The sequence below is a fragment of the Linepithema humile genome, chromosome 3 (assembly GCF_040581485.1).
Source record: "Linepithema humile isolate Giens D197 chromosome 3, Lhum_UNIL_v1.0, whole genome shotgun sequence".
Taxonomy (NCBI): Eukaryota; Metazoa; Arthropoda; class Insecta; order Hymenoptera; family Formicidae; genus Linepithema; species Linepithema humile.
In genome coordinates, this window is record NC_090130.1 from 3059125 (window position 1) to 3081280 (window position 22156).

The following is a 22156-nucleotide window of genomic DNA, read 5'->3' on the forward strand; positions in this document are numbered from 1 at the left end:
AAATTTGTACGTTCACCAGTATCGTTTATTTACAATAGTAACTTCGAATACAATGCTGGGTTTATTTATTCAGTTTTGTCGTCAATTTCATTCGATTCAATATTATTTAATTTTATATTTTGCATTATAAACTGACTGTATTTCTTTTTTAATTTGTTCACCTGTTGCGAACAACAGGTAATAATAATCGATTAATATGCGCGAAATCTTATTAATACACGTACAGTTATGAAAATATCCTTCCTGTGAAAGCAATCTATATAAATCCGAATACAACTGTACTTCTTTATCTTCCCCATTGTTCGCGTCTCAAGGATTCTTTTCTCCGAGGCCCCTTTTTATGCTTAACGCGATGCAACGTGCAGTCGGGTACAACGAACGGACTGCACTCATCATCCTATTGTTCTCTAATGAATCCGTAGATGCTGACGGAAGCGTCCCTGCTCACAAGATGCATGGGACAGGTTGCATCTGTGAGTCTCTTCTCCTTCGTCGCCCCCTCTATCTTCCCTCCCGCCTCCGCGGTTCGGAGAACAGAAAAAAGAATTATTTAGGCATAACGAGCGAGACTCTCCGAGGGCTTTTGTAGAATCTCTCGGTCGCAGTATATCACCTGCCAGAAAAGCTGGCCGAGAGAAACGACTCTACCCGTCACATATGATCGTAATGAAGAATGAACTATGCTTGTCAACGGGAAACGTTCTCGCTCAAAAGAGAAAGTCGCTTATCAAGTCGCTTACTTTCTTTTATTACTGTCATCAGTGCGCTAGTAGAAGCCGTGATACCGCTAATTGTTGTTAGTGGAAACATTCGTCACTGCCAGAGCGCGCTATTTCTCCTCTTACCGTCGGGAACGCGAGACCTCGGAGCATAACTGATACGTCTGTTGCGATAAATAATTTTTTTTTCTTCGAAAAAGATTCAGTTTATCGAATTCCGAATTTTTCCATATCAAAATCACTTTTAATTGCTCCATAATTCACCCTTCCAACCCTCTTGATTATAAGTTCCATCCATTTCGGAAGAAGAGAGGTCCGAGGTAAACGAAAAATCTCGAAACGCCGGAGATATATTTACCGGACGCGAAGATAGCTGTTCTCCACGAAACCGTTGTTGCTTTCCTTTTTCTTCTTCTTTTTTTTTTTTTTTTAACCACAAGATGCAACGACGAGGAGATGGGCCAACAAACGAGTCGTGCGCCGCACGGCCGAAGATTCCCAAGTTCTCGAATCCATTATTTACATGGATCCGAACGGTACGCGCCTCCTCGATCTTGATCGGGGCGGGGTCGCGGGGCAACGGCGGGGACGAGATCGATCGTGGACAATACCGTATATCTTTCGCGGGCGTTTTATGGAAATCCGTTCGGGGCCGATCTTCCCGATACAGTGATCGGTGGTCTCGATACGATCGAGATCACGGCACCTGTGCCCTACGTGTCTGCCACCTTCGTCGACGGTCACGCGGGAGCGGCGAGCGGTATTGAAGCGCGCGGGTCACTGGCCATGCCTTCTTTAAATATGGAAGAGTCGCGGGAGATCGCGATAAGGGGGGTCAGAAGCGGGTTAAAAGCGTTAAAAGAGAGAATTTCGTTGTCATGTAAATTACGCCCCGTCTCTACGTCGTCTTGGAATTAACTCTGAGCTGTAATACGAAGCGCGATTGGAGAACTGAAAGCAACGATGGCGTCAGTCTCTCAAAGAAGAGAGCACATTCCAGTTTAGATCGTCTCTCGATGGGATATCAAATATTACGATATCTCCGTACTTTGAAATTCTCCGATGAGATCGATGATAAATCAATCCTTTTATTTCTTAGATTAGACAAAAGTGAAAAAAAAAATGTTTTGTGTCTGTGTTTCTGATATTATCGCATTTAATTTAAACTAGTAAAAATCGTGCAACGATAAAGCCGCGCTGCGTTTCATTATTACAAGGATTATCTGAATTATATACTTGGCCGGGACACGCGATACAAGTGTACTCGCCCAAAGATCATATCGTCCATCTTATTACTTTATTAGACGTCTCATCGTTGTCAAGAAACGCGCCATTAACGACGAGCGTCACACTTTGCTCGGCCTTAAAAATAAGGAAGATATCTGGCTGTCTCGCTGGAAATGGAAGATAGTGGACCACCTCCGTGTCTCCATAAAGACGCCTATCGCGCGTCGGAGCGGGTGGAAGGAAATAGAACGGCACATCGATTTCACTTTTAATCTAAGACGAGCCTGGCCGAGCGTGATAGCTCGCACGCGTCGACCCGCTATGCAGACCCTATAAAACCGGCGTTTTGTGTCCGTACCCGCGGCCATAAAGGACCGTTTTTGGTGGGCCGAGGCGTGGCCGGTGATCCGCCTAGGTGGCCCGGCGGTAACTTACACGCGGCCATCACCAGAGCTATCCGAATAATGTCGCGCTATCTTAAATATCCAGCAATTTATGCGTTTACACGGATTATCTCGCCGCGGCTTTACGGCTGGTAGTTACTTAATCACGTTAGGCACCGCCGTCAGACGCCACACGAATCGCGCGGAGCGATGTACTTGTACCCACGCCGTGAAAGAGAAGGAGAGAGATACGAAGATGTATGCAGAGTGCTTATCGCTGATGTATCATTAGGGAATTTCGAAACGATTTTACGCGGCTCAACGTTGAATTGAATTATCGGCGATTCGGTAGCGACAACAAAGAAGCCATTCTCAAGCTCTTTCCAATATATTTCGCGATTATTGCACCGATTTTCGCTCGTACACTTCTCTTCAAATATATACTTTGTTAAACAATGGAGGCATATTTTAAGCACGTGACATTTGCGTGTTCTTAGCCGAGCGTTTCCGACGTGAAAGTCGAAACGGCGTCACCGCCCGGCTTCTCGAAACGTAACGAGACTCTCGGCTGTATCACGCGTGCGTAATCTGCGCGCCTTAGAATACTCATACGTGCGGCCCGCGTTCACGCACGCACGCACGCACGCACGCACGCACGCATCGAAGATACAGGTTGCTGCCGGCCGCACCTGTAAACCCGCGCTCTCGAGAGATCGCGTGGGCGTTGGAGACCGCGACCAGACGCCAAGGAGATGAAACTGCCAATTTAAATGTAATTTTTATTTTTTATCCACAAGATTTTGGGGTCTGTTTAGAGGCGCTGACGTCAGAGATCAGGTAGAGTTTGTTTGGAGTTACCCATACATTATCCGGCGATTAAAATGTTTAAGGTGTTTTATAATTCGATCTACGAACCTGTGTTTTAGATAAATTACCGAGAGAATACCGTTGTTCTGAATTCTTCGCGAATATGTATTTTTTTTTATTCGCTTTTTTTTCTCCGATTTGCAAGAGAGAAGCGTAGCTCGGAATAGAATTCCGGCATGATAAATATTCGACAGTTGTTTTTTTACACTATAACTCTTCGTCTCACGTACAATATTGTAAAATACCAATAAAATTGGCACATAACACAAATAACAAGACGAAGTAAAAGAAATGATGAAAAAAATCTCATCTCACGAGTACAACGCCATTTATCTTCCACATATGGTATAAAGCTGCATATTCGCGCGGCTCGTCATTCGCGGTGAATTTGGCGAAGCTCGCGCATATCGAGAGAGTCCTTGCGCGCGCGCTCGACGTATTTAAGTATTCCCAATAAAGAATCACGAAACGGGTCAGAATGCCACAATGTAAAACGCGCAACCGCGAATTTCGCATTCAGCGGCGACCGGACGGCGGCGGGCGACGCACGAGCGCAGTAAATCACAAAAATGCTCATTGAAATCGCGTTTCGCAAACTCGGCGAGCGCGACGGAGCGCGGTCCGTCGATGATTCAACCGCGTTTCTTCGCGCGAGCGCAACGCGCATACCAAGACGTGCACCGGCGCGACCTGGCGCATTCCCCGCTCGATAAATGCATTTTCGCAGTCGATATTCCTCGTCAGGAAGAGTAAGCCATGTTTCGCAGCTCGAGACCCGGCGAACCTTGGACGGTACGTGAATTACGTATGCAAAATAATGATGTCAGCCGCGTTAATGAACGTAAAATGCCCAAAGAGGAAATGTTTCGTTGTGTTGAAGGATAAGGAAAATCTTCCGAGTTCTCTCGCACGCTCGAATTTCGCGATCGCGCGATTTATTTGGAATCCCGTAAAAATCACGTCTGCTTTTTAGAGGTGTAGAAGTAAAATATCACATTTGCGAATGTTAGAAAACGAGACGGTTAGGTCGAGCGAGACATCGGCGTTTCAAAACATTAGCCGATATAAGGCAGTTGATAAACAATAAACGCCTCTCGATACGAAAGACGAGCTAAATGACTTAGCGAAAAACATGAGGCTGACCGCCGATGCGAGCCACGGAGACAGAGTTCTCGTTCGTCCGTCGGCTAGTGAACACATCCTTGTAATTATTCTAAAATATACTTATACTTTTATTAATTATTTCGCTGTCGTTTCTACCAAGTCCCTACAATTTTGGGGGCTCAGCCGGGATCTGACGTGAATTGACGTTGCGGGGGACGGTGAGCGATAGCGATAAAAAAAAAAAAAAAAAAATTACTGAAAACGATATCACAAAGACGGTGAATTTTCGACAAAAACGACGAGTTGAGTTGAGTTGTGACGACGAGTTGAGTTGAGTTGTGACGATATTTTTGACGAGAAGTAGCAAGTGAGAGATGGCGAGTGTGGAGAAAACCCCAAATGAGTTTACAGTCAGCGAATTAAAAGAAATACTGCGAGAGATGGGCCTATCAACAGGAGGTGTAAAAACTGAGCTGATAGCGAGAATTTTAGACAAGGATCCGACGGGCGAATGGATGTTGCGAGTACCGGGAGAAAGGGGAGAGAGACGAATTGAGAATTTTGAGAATACGAGCGAACAGAGTGCGAATACCGACGATTCCGAATATCTTCGACGGGAGATGGAACTTTGTCGAAGGGAGAAGGAAGTGATAGAGCGAGAGCTCTTGGTGGCACGACGAGAGATCGAACTGTTGAAGCGATCGCAAAACGCACGTATTGACGGGTGCGAGTCGGCAAGCGATACGGCAACTAGAAGTCCAATAATTGTAAATGAATCGGGTGCAATGAACGTGAGCGCGATTGCGGGCCTATTGGGATATTTTGAGGGTGACGGTAGCATGTTCGCGGCATGGGAAAACCGAGTAAGATCCCTGCGAAATGCATATAGATTGACAGATGATATGGCAAGAATTATGATTGGATCACGTCTGAAGGGCAAAGCGCAAGAATGGTTCCACTCGAATCCGAGTTATACAGAAATAACTATCGATGAACTTTTAGTCGAGTTGAAGAATATGTTCTTTCACGAACCGAGCAGAGTATACGCGAGAAGGCAATTCGAACAACGCGTGTGGCGAAGAGATGAGACCTTCAATGAGTACCTGCATCAAAAAGTGATAATGGGTAATCGGATCAAGATCGACGAAGTCGAGATGATCGAATACATAATCGAGGGGATTCCCGATCCGATGCTGCGAGATCAGGCGCGAGTTCAGCGACTTAAAACTAGAAGAGCATTATTGGAGGCGTTCGAGAGAATATCATTACGCGGAAGGAGTCAGCAGGGTCCGCAACGGAGTGCGAGGGAGCAACGGACGCAAGGAAGTAGCGAGGGGGAGAGACAGGATGGGACAAAAAGTGTAAGGCGATGTCATAATTGCGGGGCACAGGGTCATCATGCGATGGATTGCCCTTTCAAAGCAAAAGGTATGAAGTGCTTTAATTGCGGAGGATTCGGACACATTGCGGCAAGATGTCAGAGAAAGAACGTTAGCGAAGTTGAAAATATGTGTGATATTTCCAGACAGGATCGCCGTAAATATTATAAAAATGTAAAAATTGATAGTAAAAATCTAATCGCTTTGATCGACACGGGAAGTGATTTGTCGTTGATACGCGAAGAGCAGTATTTAAAATTAGGGTCGCCAAGCTTGACACGTCGAGAGATTATATTTCGCGGTATAGGCGCAGAAAATCATAAAACTATGGGCCAATTTAATGCGGAAATCGAGATTGACGACGAAAACTTTGCGATAAGCCTGTCAGTGGTGCCAAATGACTTGATGCGACACGATTTGCTCTTAGGAACCGATCTCCTTGACCAAGTAAATTTGTATGTTGAAGAAGGGAAAATTACGATGCGAAAACCGCGTTCGGAAATGCAAGCATCGGATAGTCTTCCGGAAATATTTAAAATAAATTGTATTAGCGAAGATAGCGATATCGATTTATCTCACGTGACTACCGAACATAGAGGCATTATAAAAGTTTTAATCGATAAGTATAATCCTAAAAAAAAAAGCACGAGATAGAAATTAAAATGAATATAGTTCTTAGAGATAATGAACCAGTATATCAGAGACCTCGGCGCTTGTCACCTGGAGAGAAGGAACAGGTAAACGCGCACGTGAACGAGTGGCTGGCCAAGGGTATCATCCAACCATCGCTTTCGGAATACGCGAGTCCAGTGGTTTTAGTCAAAAAAAAGACGGGGGAAACAAGGTTGTGTGTCGATTATAGGCAGTTAAACAAAAGGGTGATAAAAGATCGATACCCACTTCCGTTAATTGACGATCAATTGGACGCTCTTCAAGGAGCTACGGTATTTAGTACAATTGACTTGAAGAACGGATTTTTTCATGTTCCGGTGGAAAGGGAGAGCAGAAGGTATACCTCTTTTATAATTCCAGACGGTCAATATGAATTCCTTTACGTACCTTTCGGTTTATGTAACTCTCCGGCAATATTCCAGAAGTTCATAAATTGGGTATTTAGGGATTTGATTAGAGACGGCGTGGTTTTGACATACATGGACGATTTAATTATTCCGTCCACGGATTTTGAAATCGCGTTAGTAAATCTTGAGAAAACCTTGTGCGTTGCCGAAGACTTTGGATTAAATATCAACTGGAAAAAGTGTCAATTTCTACAGACTAAAATCGAATTTTTAGGTCATATTATTGAGAAAGGTACGGTGCGCCCTACCGAAAGTAAAACCGAAGCCGTGATAAAATTTCCGCAGCCGGAAAACGCGAAGCAAATACAGAGCTTTTTAGGTCTAACGGGATACTTCCGTAAATTTATTAAAGATTATGCGCTGGTTGCCAGACCTCTGAGTAATTTATTGAAAGCGGATACAAAATTTGAATTTGGTGTGAAAGAAAAAGAAGCTTTTGATCGATTAAAATTTATATTAAGTACTAAGCCGGTATTGAAATTATATAAACAAAAAGCAGAAACGGAATTACACACGGATGCCTCCATGTACGGTTACGGCGCTATATTATTTCAGAAATGTGACGACGATAATGCACTACATCCGATATATTATGCGAGCGGAAAAACGACCGATGCCGAGATGAAATACACGAGTTACGAATTGGAAACGTTAGCGATAATAAAGGCGCTGCGAAAATTTAGAATTTATTTATTAGGAATTACTTTTAAAATTGTTACTGATTGCCAGGCGTTCTCATTGACATTGAATAAGAAGGATCTCTGTGTTCGCGTCGCCAGATGGGCTTTGCTACTTGAAGAGTTCGATTATAGTATAGTACATCGCCCAGGCAAAAATATGATACATGTAGATGCGCTAAGCCGATATCCCCTTCCATGTAGTATGCTAATAGATGAGTCGGAAGAAAGCGTTATAGCCAGAATTCGAAAGGCTCAACGAGAGGATGCGAGCTTGCAAAATATTTACTTGCTAGCGGACACGCGACAATGCGACGGGTATGTTGTGAGAGGCGGACTACTGTTCAAAGAAAACGACGGCGATATACAATTGGTAGTGCCGAAATGCTTACAATCTCAAATAGCACGGCGTGTTCATGAAAATGGGCATTTTGCGGTCGAAAAAACAGAAGCGCTTATAAAACGAAATTATTGGTTTCCCAACATGCGTAAAACAATCGAAAAAATTATTCGAAATTGTGTGAATTGTATTTTAGCAAATAAGAAAGCAGGCAGGCTGGATGGTTATTTAAATCCTATACCTAAAGGTGATGTGCCTCTCGAAACTTATCATATTGATCATCTTGGGCCGCTTCCTTCAACTAAAAAAAGATATAGATATATTTTTGTAATCGTGGATGCATTTTCAAAGTTTGTGTGGTTGTTCGGGACGCGATCAACTAGCTCGGCAGAAGTTTTAGATAAATTGAATAAATTGGCCGTTATTTTTGGAAATCCAAAAAGAATTATCTCGGACAGGGGAACTGCTTTTACATCAAACGAGTTTCGTGAATATTGTCAAAAGGAAAACATTAAGCATGTACTTATTACCACGGGTATTCCGCGAGGAAACGGCCAAGTAGAAAGAATAAATCGAACCTTGATACCGATACTGACAAAATTGACAGCGCCTCGGCCGGAGGAATGGTATAAATATTTAGATCGAACGCAGCAATATCTAAATGCGGTAGCGAATCGAAGTACAAGTAAAACTCCATTTCAACTAATGTTCGGTACACATATGAGATTAAAAGACGATCCTGAGATAAAAGAATTGATCGAAGGCGAATGGGAAGCAATATTTCAAGAAAGTCGAGATGAGTTGAGAGAACAAGCGCGAAAATGTATAATACGTACACAAGAAGAAAATAAACGAACTTATGATAAGCGTCGGAAAGAAGCGAGACAGTACCGCGAAGATGATTTAGTAGCGATTAAAAGAACTCAATTAGGTCCAGGTTTGAAATGCGCCGCTAAATTTCTAGGGCCCTATCAAATAATTAAGGCATTGCGTAACGATAGATATGTGGTAAAGAAGATAGGTGATCACGAGGGACCATCCGAAACCTCGACGGCTGCCGATTGTATGAAGCCCTGGTTGGGAACAGTCGATTCTCTCGAGGATTCCGACAGCCAAGACGAAATCTGAGGTCAGATTACAGTGTCAGGACGGCCGAGTGTAGAAGTAAAATATCACATTTGCGAATGTTAGAAAACGAGACGGTTAGGTCGAGCGAGACATCGGCGTTTCAAAACATTAGCCGATATAAGGCAGTTGATAAACAATAAACGCCTCTCGATACGAAAGACGAGCTAAATGACTTAGCGAAAAACATGAGGCTGACCGCCGATGCGAGCCACGGAGACAGAGTTCTCGTTCGTCCGTCGGCTAGTGAACACATCCTTGTAATTATTCTAAAATATACTTATACTTTTATTAATTATTTCGCTGTCGTTTCTACCAAGTCCCTACAGAGGTGAACTTCTTTATGTCGCACGCCGATCGATTATTGACTCTCGTAGCGCTCGCTCGTTCTACGCCACCTCGGACGAAACTTTGCCGGTCTGCCGAAAGCGAATGTTTTCGCCGGCTTCGCGCCTTCCCGTCTCGCCGTAGAAGCGACAATTATTCCGCCGGTGTAGCTTCGCGGTACGGTAGGTGGGATAATGGTCGGCATAAGTTAAAATTTCGGCCGATACACGCGAAAACAGGTGAGTTACGAATGGAATTAAGTGACTTAAGGCCGGCGTGTCGCGTTGCGCGCAGCGAGGACGCCAATTTTATGGCTGATTTGCCGGCCGCGATTGTATTTATCACGCGAACGGACTCTCGCGGTTTTTGTTGCTCCTCATTGCGTCCTGATGCGCGTCAGTATTTCTCAATTAAACCCTCTCGTCGCGCGCGCACCGCGCCCGTATATGGCGCACCCACCGTGTCGAAGTTGGGTAAAAATTTCAGTTTCTTTACGATTTTCCCGCGAGATCGTGCGTGACGCGTAATGCGACGGAAATATCTGAACCCAATTAACGCTGAAATATATTAGGCAGACTAGTTTGCGCCGATAAATGGCACCTTATTTGGCAGAGACGGTACGATTACGAGATTCGTGCGACGAAAGTGATATACGCTTCTACAGGTTTTTTACGCAAACTGTTTTTTTATGACGGCGTATATGGAATCGCGATTGGCGTCTCATTAATAGGCGGTTGTACGTTGAAAGAATGCAGATGGCGGAAACACGCATGCATTCCGCTCGCGGCTGGTAAATTGCCGTTAATTTCGTCGGCAAGACGCATGGATTACCATAAATTTCGACACAAGTGACCGCTCATTAGATATGCAAAGCAGCGTGTGGGATATGGCGCCCAAAAGCGTTTGCCACTCGCGTGTCCTTCCTCGTCGTAAAGTCTCAAGCGAACTTGAATTTTTCTGCTGTACGCTCGCTTCGCTAATTTCTGCCGGCAACGATACATCGTTCGTATTATAAAAAATCAATATATTTCATGTTTAATAAATTCTTCGCATTGTTAGTGTCTTACGATGGCTTTACTCTCGCGGCTCATAATGAATTCTGCGTCAAGTTAACGATGTGGATCGTTAAATATTCAACAGTGTCAATTAATTTTATTTCTCGGTATTTATTGATACAATAATAGGGTGATAATTGACGAAAATCTCTCTGGCGTCGGCAAATGCGCGATTGAAACTTCCCGTTTAACCGCGAGTCGAACATTTTGCCAATTACTTCCTCCGCACGGCGCATTCCCTCGTATTACGTCACGCGGACAGCAACGCGATGCAGCAACGTGTCGCATAAGCGGCTCCACCTCGGAGAAATTAGCAACATTGCATCGTTATGTAATGACGGCGCAGGCGACGTGGGAACGCGCGCGGCGCGTAGACATTAAAATCAAACGCAATACGCGTCAATGGGTGCGCGACCTAGGGGTGAAGGTGGGAGGAGGTGCACCAGCCCGAGGCTCGCACACAATGCCACTCGAGTGGTAATTTGTCGGAGATGGGTCATTACGGGCTTAAGGCTGCGTCCTCCCGCTTCTTCTCCATCATCGTTCGCCGCGAGACAGACGCAGGAAGACGGGGCTCGTTTCTTCGCGAACGGAGCGCGACGGAGACTCGCCTCTCGAGAAAGCGAGACCGGCTGACCTCATCGTGAACCGCGGCCGTCAAAACACCCGCGTCGGCACAGCCCCCCCCCTCCCCCTCATTGCCCCCACCTCGAGCTCTCATAATTTCGGCGCGCCGTGGAAAAAGGTCGCACAAGACGCGCTCCGAAATGGCACGGCGCGTCGCCGAGATACGTTTCTCCCTCGCGACACGAGGACCGGATCGACCAGCGGTTCGGCCGGACCCGCTCTCCGAGCCCATTTGCTTCGTCGTCGTGTCACGATTTTCGTGAGATCGTAATTTCTTGAAAGGACGGAGGGAGCGGGTGCGCGGCAACGCGAATACATCGAGACGCGCTTGACATTGATTCCGAGTACCTCGGGCCCACCTCTGTCATGTTGCGATGCTGCGTGTCGCGTGTTTTGATATCGGGCGACAAAGATCCCAAGCGCGAAGCGTAAAAGTGAAAAAAGTCGCGGGGAACGGCGGGAGAAGTGGTTCGTGCGTGGACGAACGGCGGTCCCGTTGGACTCGCGCGGCGTCAGGCGCATCGCGTGATGCGCGATTTTTAACGCATCTCAGTATCGGGACAAGACGCGTCATGCGCGCTGCCGGCGAAGTGGCGGCTCTTCAAAATCGTTGCAAAACGAAACACTGTTTCCGGAGACACGCGGAGCGTTGATCCTCGCGTGGATGGTATGCGCAGATATCAGATCTCGTTTGCGGTGCGCGATCCTGGCCTTCTCGCTTCGAGTCGGATGCAGCGGGAGGAGGAAAAAAAAAGGAAAGGAAAAAAAAAGGAGAGAAAAAACGAGAGAAAGAGGAGACAAGGCGGTTTTTAAGCGCGTTTTAACGCCGAGACAAGGCTCCGGCGGGCTCTACAGTGGCGAGGCGTCGGACCTCGAGAATTACGGCTGCGTGTCTCCCGTAATCCTGGTTTATATGCCGCCGTCGGGCTCGGACGCCGGGTCCACGCGGATCGCAGGCCTCGCCGCTCTTACATCTTCCCCGGAGTCGGTGCGCCCGACAGGTCCCGTCGTCCTCGGAAGCCGACGCGGCCGACGTACGCGCACGGCGCACGCAGGGGCCTCGTCAGGTCCGTCACGGAACGAGTCTCAGCAGGTTGAGACGCGGGCAGGCGGTCGGCGCCCACGCCATGCCCGTATTGTGCAGGTTCCTTCGTAAGACTCTTCCTCCCTCCGTCTTTTTTTCTCCCTGACAGCTTGAGGCTTCATTGTTTCAGCACAATTCGCTGTCATCCGCCACGCGGGGATTCTGACGAATCGCATAAGCAGCGAGCGGTTGGTCCATTGTCGGTGATTTAGGACAACTCGGTGAGTTTCCTGAGTTTTTTGTATTCTTCTTTTAGCATTTCCTGCCATTCTGTCTTTACAAATCTTTTCTGTGCAAGACAACTCCCCGAACACAAGAGTAAACTAATGCAGTAAATACGTAAATGTGTGGATAAATAATAGGATTCAAAAATTTTAACACAAAAAAATCTATAGTATTGTGAACAATAATACAAATGTTCTGTCATTTGGTTTTATCAATAAACAATAAAATAACATTTTTTTAATAATTACGAAATAACTACTTCAAATTAAACTTTTAATCCTCTTAACGTCGTAATTTAATCTCACGAAAATTATGCCACTCTTTCATACCTCGCTTTTTGTATTATTAATTGCATTATTAAATGCAACGCGGGAGAACGGGATTTAGTGATCACACATCATTTCTCTTCTTTGATTATACTTGTGCAGTTCGAGGGCTGATCGGCTTGTCATTATAACTGTCAGCATCCATTAGCGCGTCATAACATTTTCCTCAAACAGTGACGTCCAGTCGATACGCGTCCACTTGAAACCCGTTCATCCGCGGCTGCCAATTACATGCTCGCCTGACCACTCTCGCTTACGTGTTAATTCGAGTCATCGTAATAGCACAGGATCGATGTAATTAGCCGACATTAATAATTTAACATCAATTTGAATATAAATTACGATCTCGACGAGAAATTGTTCGAGTTGCCCGCGCGTCTCGCCTTTAATTTGGACAATCCTTCATCGGCCGGCAGTTTTCGTTGATGCCCTCGTCCCTTCGAGCCCGATATTCCTCTCATACGCACATCGGCCGAGGCGTGCCACGATCCATCACGCAGATACAAACGTCCTACGTGCGCATCGCTTATATCCGCGATCGCTTTACGATCCCCAATAATTACGCGTCTCATTATATTTTAATTAGCATGGCCCGACGGCACCGCCCGATTTGTAGAGTTCATTAATGTTGTTTACGAGGGCCTCATTAAATTTGAATATTATTGAATAACGCTCGTTAAGGCGCGACGCATGATCGTGCGTTTGCGTGCATGCGTCACGAGAGTGACCTCGCGCAAGGCTCCGACACAACAGGTTGATGCAGATGTACGACGTAATGCGCCTCGACATTAATATATTTCCTCTAATAAGACAAACGCCAGATCCACCTCCGCGCGCGGCTTCTCAATGGGAAAACTATTACTCTCGACTCTCGCTCGCGCGCGCGCGCGCGCGCGCAAGTCATCGTGGAAATCATCCACCTTGTCCCGTCCACATTGCACTGCTCGAGAGAAGGCGAGAGGTCGAGTCGTTCGAGGTCGACAAACCGCGAGAATCGCGCCGTGCCACGAACGCATCGCGTCGCGTCGCGTCGCGTCGCATCACATCGGCGGAATTCGAGTCGTTTTACGCCGGCCAGGACAATCGTTCCGCCGCGGATCGCATAAAGACGCGCTTACGGAAAGATACGCGAATGCGAGCCCGATATCTCACACGGCGAGGAGCGAATAACTGAGCGTCGATAACGCCGGACGTGTTTGCGTCACACGCGCTATTTTTGCGTCACATCGCCGGAACGCTCGCGCGATTCATGAGACGGCGCGCCGCGTCGTAAACTCATGCGAATTCGCGATCCTATGTTTATTACCGCGCCGGCGGGACGCGAAGTGCTATTGGAAATTGTAAATTTTCCCGCGGAATAGGAACGCAGCGGAGTCTCTGTGGGATGTCGATTCCTGACGAATGTAATAATAATAAATCCGTGTGAAATTGCGAAGACGGCGGAAATTCACGGTAAAGGAAACTTGCGTGCGATGTTACGATCCGCTTAACGAAATTTCGAACGATACATCATCGGAAAATATGCTTAATCGCAGTCGTACATTTTCGCGTATCTGAAAACACACTTGCAGATAAATTTAATAAACGTATAAGTGGTCTACAAATCTCGTGATTCTTGATTTCGAATTCATTCATGGGTGAAGTAAGCGGACGAACTTTCTACGTTGCGCTGCGACGTCGCTTCGTCTTGAGCCATCTCTATCTCTATCGCGTGCAGCTAGGCGATAGAAAGGCGGGCGGCGTGAAGGAAGCGAGAGGCCGCACGTTTTCTCTCGGGTTTGGCGTAAAACGACACCCACATCGCGGCACCTGCCGGCCACTCGTGTTGCCTAACATCCGCTCTCCCCATACTGATTTAGCCTAGTCGGAACTGTACCCGCTATTCACCAGCGTAGGCACGCATGCCGGGAAACACAGTCGTGCGTGCGCGCGTAATTCCCGGGTGAAAAGATCACGAAGATTCTCTCTTCTCCGGATTTACATACTGCGCGCAACGCACGCTTCGCTCTCGCCTCTTTCTCTTTCTCTCTCTCTCTCTCTCGCTCTCTCTCTCTCTCTTGAATTTCATTCCTCCATCGAATTCCGCTCCGGGCTGCTGCGTGGGCAGCTGCCATGTCAATATTATAAATTCGCCGGACGTCGATCGCGCCGAACGTCGCGCATGCGAGAGGAGCTTTATTAAAACTTATGTTCGCGCTAACGCGATTTATCGAGCGCAGGGGTGACTTGTGGACGGCCACCTCGTTAGGCATCAGCCCGAAGTAAAACATCGTGAAGGCAAATATTTCTTTAAGTCTTATTTATTATTCAAACCGAGCCGTTGGCCATACAAAACGTCATTAACTTCTTATGAGTAGCAGACGTCGAAGATAGATCGTTGAAATTGACTGTAGAAAAAGAATTAAATGATATAACATTCTAGACAATCAATTAAAGCGCTCACTTGCAAAGATATATATGTAACAAACTCTGAGAATTGCGCGGAGATTTGTCAATTTTAAAAAATTACATCTTACAATTTTAAAAAGATTTATTAGATTGTTACATACGAAGTATTTCACACTCTTAAATTATAACGGAAGGACGCCGGTTAAAAAAGTAAAAGGAAAGTTCTCCGAGGAACCTGCTAGGTTCGAAAGATCACGTACGAATGCATATGGAGGGACCGTGAAACGGATGAAGGGTCAGAGTACTTCCTACACGCACCGCCTATTGGATACACCCATGTGCGCACGATTACGTGGGCATGATGTGTGGGACAACCGTAGACGACTAGGCAACGCCACCACCTGTTGAATCCCGAGGGAGGATCAACGGGCAATGCGCATGGCAGACATGCGAAGGGAATAAAGTCGGAAGACGTTGCTACGGAAATATAAGAGGAGAGAAGAAAAACGAAGAGGGATGAATGGAAAAAAAAAAGAAACATGGCGTAGAATATGCACTACCTTTGTCCCTACGTTTCTTCTTCTTTTTCTATCGGCCCGACTGCATTAGTCATCGGAGCACTTCTCGTAATACTTATTATCGTTTTCAACGCACTGACTGACGGTGGAAGTCCGCGAGTCCGTTAATTGGGCGCGATCCAGCCGTGGGCAGAATCCCAACCGATCATGTCTTCAAGGATTCTTGTCTGTTTTTTAAGAGAATGTTGGAAAGATTCATCGACATCTTCCGAGGAAATTGATTTGGCAATGAATATTTTTTTACTTTTGGAATTTAAGATTTATTTCGTTACCTTAAAAAAAATGTATAATTTTTTGCTAGTTTTTTTCACCAACTATGCTTTAATATTTTTCCATATGTTCATTATTTTAAAAAATTTCGAATATTGTTGGTAGAAAATATTCCACGAAATGTCACGCGTATTCGTTAAGATTCTTGATCATAAATTTTCTGCTTTAAATCGTTAAATAATTCAGCCGAAGTTTCATACACATGATACGCTCCTCCACACACATTTCCTTCTCGAATTCACACACGGTGCGTAGTTTTAATAGCGTGACGCACACATGTTCGCGGATGAATGACAAGGAGAGCCCTTTTCGACGGGACGGCTTCCTCTTCCGGCGTTCGACGACAGGTCAGGTGACACTGATTTTAATCCGCGCGGATCTCTCGGGGTGGCACAGGAAGTGTGATCTAGGATCACAAAGATATATCACGATTAATATTATACACCATTTACCAAGATTATGGAATGAATAAGAATGTGAAGAATATCCCGAACAATGATATATCAATTGTTTGACACATTGCTTACTGCTTACATTACATTTTCAATAAACTAAATCTGTTAAATTCATAAAGCTTTTAAGCGATGGAATTAATTTTATTACTAATTCATTTTTCATTTTATACTATTAATGTAAGCTATTATTCCACATTCAAATTATTTTTATTTAAACAGCCACGGAAATCTCTATACGAGCAAGAATAATCAACTTATCACGAGAAGGAAAAAAGACCATCCTCCGCGGAGATCTCCATTGGATCGTGATGATAGCCATAACGCGAGGCGGATCGATCGTGCGATCGACTTTTTTCCGCTAGGGTCACAGCTCGCTCCGCTGAAGCTCGTTTTAGAAACTAACGAGCGCGAAGAGCATCGAGAGTACGTGTCCGCACGAACACCGAGCGCGATGACAGGTCCCATTGTGCCCCGCGCAACGCGTTCATCTTTACTCGTCACTCAAATCCACAAAGTGCTACAGAGAGAAAAGGGACTGTGATGACAAAAAAGCAGAATAGCTCGCTACGAGAAAAAGAGAAGTGTCTTCGGAGAGAAGGTCTCACAGCAGCATCGGCAGCGACTGAGCTGAATTCTACGAAAAATTCGGAGAGTCTATATAAATCGATTATCCGTGATATATCGCGACCAAGTTTAGTCCGTTACAGGTGGGAGAAGCAGAATGAATTCGAATTCCTCGCGGTATCTCGGACTATCCCTCGCACGCTCGGACACGCGATAGGCACGAAAAGTCGCCCACGACAGATCGGGAACAGATCTACGATTCCACTTTAGAACCGCTGTACACGACAATGTATCCCGCCGCGCGTTTCATTGACGCACACGAGAAGAGAGAGAGAGAGAGAGAGAGAGAGAGAGAGATATATACAAGTCAGACACGGAATACCTCTCAAGCGGAAAAGACGCGCGCGCGAACCGTTAGAGGCAGTCGGCGCGATTAATAACCGACGGCGAATTCCTCGTTCGTCGTTTACACGAGCGATAATTAATTCCGCGTCATTTTCTCTCTAATGACCCATTGATTCGGTCCCCTTTCGCGCGGCCCTGCCTAATTTCTTCGTGGCCCCGTCCGGGTTCACGGTCCGCTGTCGCTTACCGGTACCGCTTCATCACGCACATGACCGCCGGGTCATGTCAGACCCGCACAAACCTTCATTGCGTGATCTGTGACATCGATCTGTCATTAGTGTCATTGGCTGATTTGTGAGAATAAAATCAAACCCCTTTCAACCTTCTCTCGTCATTTTTTTTGGGAAATGACATGTTTAAACTGACATTATTATTAATTAGTGTGTTAAAAGAAAAATTCGAATTATATTCAAATCGGTGACAAACTAAGAGACACATATTCTATCGATACAATTATTTTGTTACTGTAAAATTCGTCACATTATTGAATTTTAAACACAAAAATGATATATGTGATATGTATTATAAGCCGTACAATATTATCTCCCCATCTGGCTCGAGAATCATTTTACCCGCTGCGCAGTTATAATGATAAAGCATCGATGCTTTTATTACAAAGCCTCTTTTAGACCGAGCTGTGTATCGAGAATTGGACTCGGGAGGGGGGAGGGGGAATCGCTGTAACGAGCGCAACGTTGCGCACGCCGCTAGGAAACAACTACGTCTCTCGTGCATTCGTCGGGGAATGCCTCGCAAAACATGCACAGGCATCCCTCGCAGGTTCACAACAATCTCTACCGCTTCCTCCTCCAATATTATATAGCGCAGAGTGCCCTCCACAATTTTCAAGTAATCAGCGCGGAAGTCGAGCAGCGTTTCGCTGCGGGCTCGTTCCCCGCGCTCGAGCATTTCGAGGCGAGCGCGGTCTCTATCTCCCTCTCCCTCTCCTTCTCTCTCTTCCTCGACCGTTGCCTCGCCGGCGAGAACGAGACGGAGCCGCAGGAAGAAGAACAAGCCGAGGAGGAACGAACGAGATGCTTACGTCAGTTTTCTGATCGTGACTGGCTCCACCCTGCGTTACCGACCTGGAGAGAGGCTAGGACCGTGCCATTATTACCCTATTATATCTTGCATAACAGTAACAGTGAACGAAGTGAGCTATTACGCTGCCTATCGTGGGGGTGGATGAGAGAAAAGAGGAGAAAGGAGGCCGGTTGCGCGCGAGGGAGGGAGGAAGAAGAGCGACGGGTTGATGCACTCGAAGAGGTGTCGGTGAAAAAAAGCCGCGTAATCGTGCGGCCGTAATCGGTTTGAACTTGCATCTCGTTGCGAGAAAACTGCCGCGCACTTGATCGGCCGAATCAATCTTATTTGTTTCTCCCGCGATCGAACGGATCCCGTTAACTCGTTTTACGTCCACGGGAAAGTGCCAGAGAAATCCCTTCGCGAACTCGAGAAAAACCATTAATTAGATCGAGCGAAACTGCACGAAGCGCTGCTCGGCGGTGTCTTCGAGCCTGTGTTTGTTTCTTAAACGAGATGTCGCAAGCCGACCGATAGCATTAGCGCAAGAGACGGTCGAAAAAAGAGGGAGGGGGGAAAAAAATAGGAATCTGCATTTCGCCGTTTGCAGGCGAAACTACGTAATCGCCCGGGCCGTACCTGCAATTTAAGACGGGCGTAAACTGCTACTTCAGCCGATGGATAATTTCCAAACGTTGCGGTCATTTGGTTCGGCAATATCGCGGGTGGGGTCGGTCACGACGCCCCGTTTTCGCAAACCCGAGCGTTTTCGAAATTGATTCGTCCCATCGATCGCGATAAATCGCGGAGCTCTCGCCGGAATATCGGACATTCTCCTGCTTAATTATTCCACTCGGATCGCAGAGACAATCGCGGGAGATGGAATCGCTGAAGAAATCTATCTCATTTACGGTTCTGACAAGCGCGGCACGTTCTCTGAAAAATTTAATAGTACCGTTTTGCCGGATCGCATAATCTTCGTCCATAATTATTCGAGGATAATTCCAACAGCGATTCGCGTATAAATCCGGATTAAATTTCTAGCAACATTTTCATATCCACAATTGGATTTATCGCCGTCACTTGGCGCGGGCTTGTGACCAGCCGGCGTGAAGTTTCCCGGCGCGGCGCGTGGAGAAGATAACGCTAACGCGCCGCTAAGGAGACGGCGAGAGGTCACGGTCGCGGCAGCGGGGATAATTAAATAAGTTTAATTAAGGCGCGTGCGGCGCATTGTGCGCCGTGACTCGGCGGACTCGTTTCGTGCCACGCCGCAAACTCGGGGCCCCCGCGACAATGCGCACCGCGGCGGAACGAAGGCACGCCGCACGAGTGCCTGCTGTCGCTCGTGCTGTTGGGCCTCTCTCTCGAAGGCACTTCATTTTCTCGAAACGTGGCCCGACTGCGCCCATCGCCCGCGGCGGCCTCGGGCTCGATTGGTAGGATCGTTTCGAGCACTCTCCTCGCGATCGTCATCCTCGACGTCCCTTTTGACGTGGGTGGCGCGAACGATGATTCGACGATCTCGCCTCTCCTCTCTCGAGGCCACTCCAGAATCCTGTTTCTTAAGGCGCGAGGCGATGATCTTACCTGCGCGCATCCTTTACACCTGTACGGTCGACGTGCGGATACGACTAATATACTCGGCGCGATTCGCCGTGCCTGTCGAAATTTTACGGCGCGTCACGTTGCACGCCATCCCGCGTCGATCGTGATTAAGCGCGAATTTTATTGAAATTTCATGCGCCGCATCGACGAGAGCGTCATCGACTTTACGATACAATTTTATCGGCGTTCTCCCCTCGCTTAACGAATAATTTATTGACTTAATGGAGACGCAAGGTCCCGCCGCGCGAAAAACAATTTTCACAATACTCTCAGTGAGGATTTATAAAAGATCGCGGCAGCGAAGTAACCTTGTGTGATCGCGAATATTAAAGCGGTATAACGATAATGATAAAAATAACGACGATGACGATGATGATTATGATTATAATGATGATGACGATCGCAGCGAGCACCACCTCCTCTTTACTTGACTTTTATCGGCTTTCTCCGGTTTGCCTCAGTAGCGAGCAAAGTGATGAGGCGTGGTCGATCGCCTGGTAGCCAACGGGTTCAATCCGGTCCTTCGCGAAGGGTTACAACCCGCGTGACCCTTGCTCGCCGTTCGATAGAGCTATTTCGAAGACGTAGAGAGAGAGAGAGAGGTATTCACCGATCGGCAATCTCGCTCTTAACACGTTGGCCGTAATGGAGAATAATCTGTAATAGCGCTAGGATCTCGTTAACGGGCTTTTGTGAATATTATTTTTATTTCCCATTGCATGTCTAAATGTGATTACGACACGCATTGTAATAACAATATTTCAACACTGACATATTAATTTTATCACGTGTTCTATAAAATGTCTTAAGCATTTTTCAACTTGCGGTTCAAATCTATTAACAGTAATAACAAAGAAACGTTAATAATTTAAGAGAAATTGTCGATCATTATTCTTCGCGATCGCGCCGTAAGCAATTCTCTCTCTCTCTCTCTCTCTCTCTCTTTTCGTGGCCGCACTCGCCCAATGATCTTTGCCGCGAAAGTGCAAGCGTACGGTTCAGAAGAGAATATTATCAAAGCCGATTAGTACATTCGAGCGTGCGAGATCACGTATTCAAATAGCTCGCCGTTGTTTCGATTTGAAACTACGCGAAAATATACGCAGTTTTATCTCGGCGGGCGAAACTGCACGCCGTAATTTATATAAAATTCGTGAAAAGTAATAAGACAAGCATTCGTCGTGCTGCACAGCGACGTCTCTGCTCTGACGATTCGAGGCGGATTACAATATCGAGGATTCCGGCAATCGCGCCGCTCGCATAGGCAATAAATAATCCTTGCGGCGGCCGCGCCATCAGTCGGCGTTACGAAATAATCATTGCCGTCGCATAAAAACAGCCGGCGTAGAAACAAAGATTTCTTTAAGCGGATGACGACAAGAAGCATGGACGAGAAAACTTGACGAGCCGATTATCTTCCGATTTGTGAAGATCCGGGGTGGGCGATGACTCATCTCGATTTTCTTTTTTTTTTGCTTTATAAATGCTATATTTATATATAATAATTCTGAGATTATTTATATGTACTCTTAGTATTTAGTGCGATATACAATATTGAAAAAATTCACAGAAACAATAATACAATTCCTTCTTCAACATCTTTTGAGGAAATTAGGTGAGAAAAATTAAATCGCGCCGAGTATTGCACCGAACCCTTGAATTATTTTTCTCACGCAGCGCGATAAAAGGGATAGATTACTCGTTCACTCATAGCAGCGCGGTAGTAAAACACCGTGTAACATTATTATCGCGGATCTATTCAATAGCGGTACACAATTCAATTGATAATGCAGGTACGCGCGTTCTCTTCGTAATAGCGCGCGCTGTTACGGCCGCACCACGTGGCCACTCCATTGAGAGCGTCGCTCGACGGCCGTGTCGAAGGCAAGAAATCCAGAAAATAGCCGCGGGAGCACGTATGCACACGCACGCATGCAGTGTTCTACACAGCGTTGTCGCCGGCCGAGATATTAGTGAGTTTCTTCCGCGCGGCCCGTCCCTCCGGGCGAAAGAGGCGTAATGCGGTAACGACATTGATGATATAATCTGCCGTATACACATCACGTCGTTCCCCGCGTACATATGTATGTACGCACGCAGAATGCGTCACGCGTGCGGGGAGACGCGTGTATGCGTGTCGGTGAAGCGCGTGCCCGGGCACTCGGATGAGCCGGCGGCTCGAACGGCGCCGTGTACTCCATTTATCCCTCTTTCCTCCGAGGGCCTGAGGGAATTCTCTCTCCGCTGCGACGTGAGAAACCAATCTTCCGTCAAACATTACACCCAGTAATGACTCTCTTCAGCCGTCGCGACTCTCGCGA

The 22156-nt window shown here is 46.5% G+C and overlaps 1 protein-coding gene, 1 long non-coding RNA gene and 1 pseudogene across 4 annotated transcripts in view; 1 reads left to right on the forward strand and 2 right to left on the reverse strand.

Moving 5' to 3' along the window:
* LOC105676573 (aminopeptidase N-like) overlaps positions 1-22156 on the reverse strand; it is a 227141-nt gene that overhangs the window by 95181 nt on the left and 109804 nt on the right. The window lies entirely within an intron of this gene.
* The window catches only part of LOC105676576 (uncharacterized), a 93992-nt gene that overhangs the window by 41245 nt on the left and 30591 nt on the right, over positions 1-22156 (forward strand). Inside the window, exon 4 of one of the 2 annotated variants that reach the window (XR_001101409.2) lies at positions 12124-12214. The exons of the other annotated variant lie outside the window; for it this stretch is intronic. This is a non-coding gene — a long non-coding RNA (uncharacterized lncRNA). The remainder of the gene's footprint in view (positions 1-12123; positions 12215-22156) is intronic. 2 annotated transcript variants of the gene reach the window in all.
* LOC136998748 (uncharacterized) lies at positions 10067-11554 on the reverse strand (annotated as a pseudogene).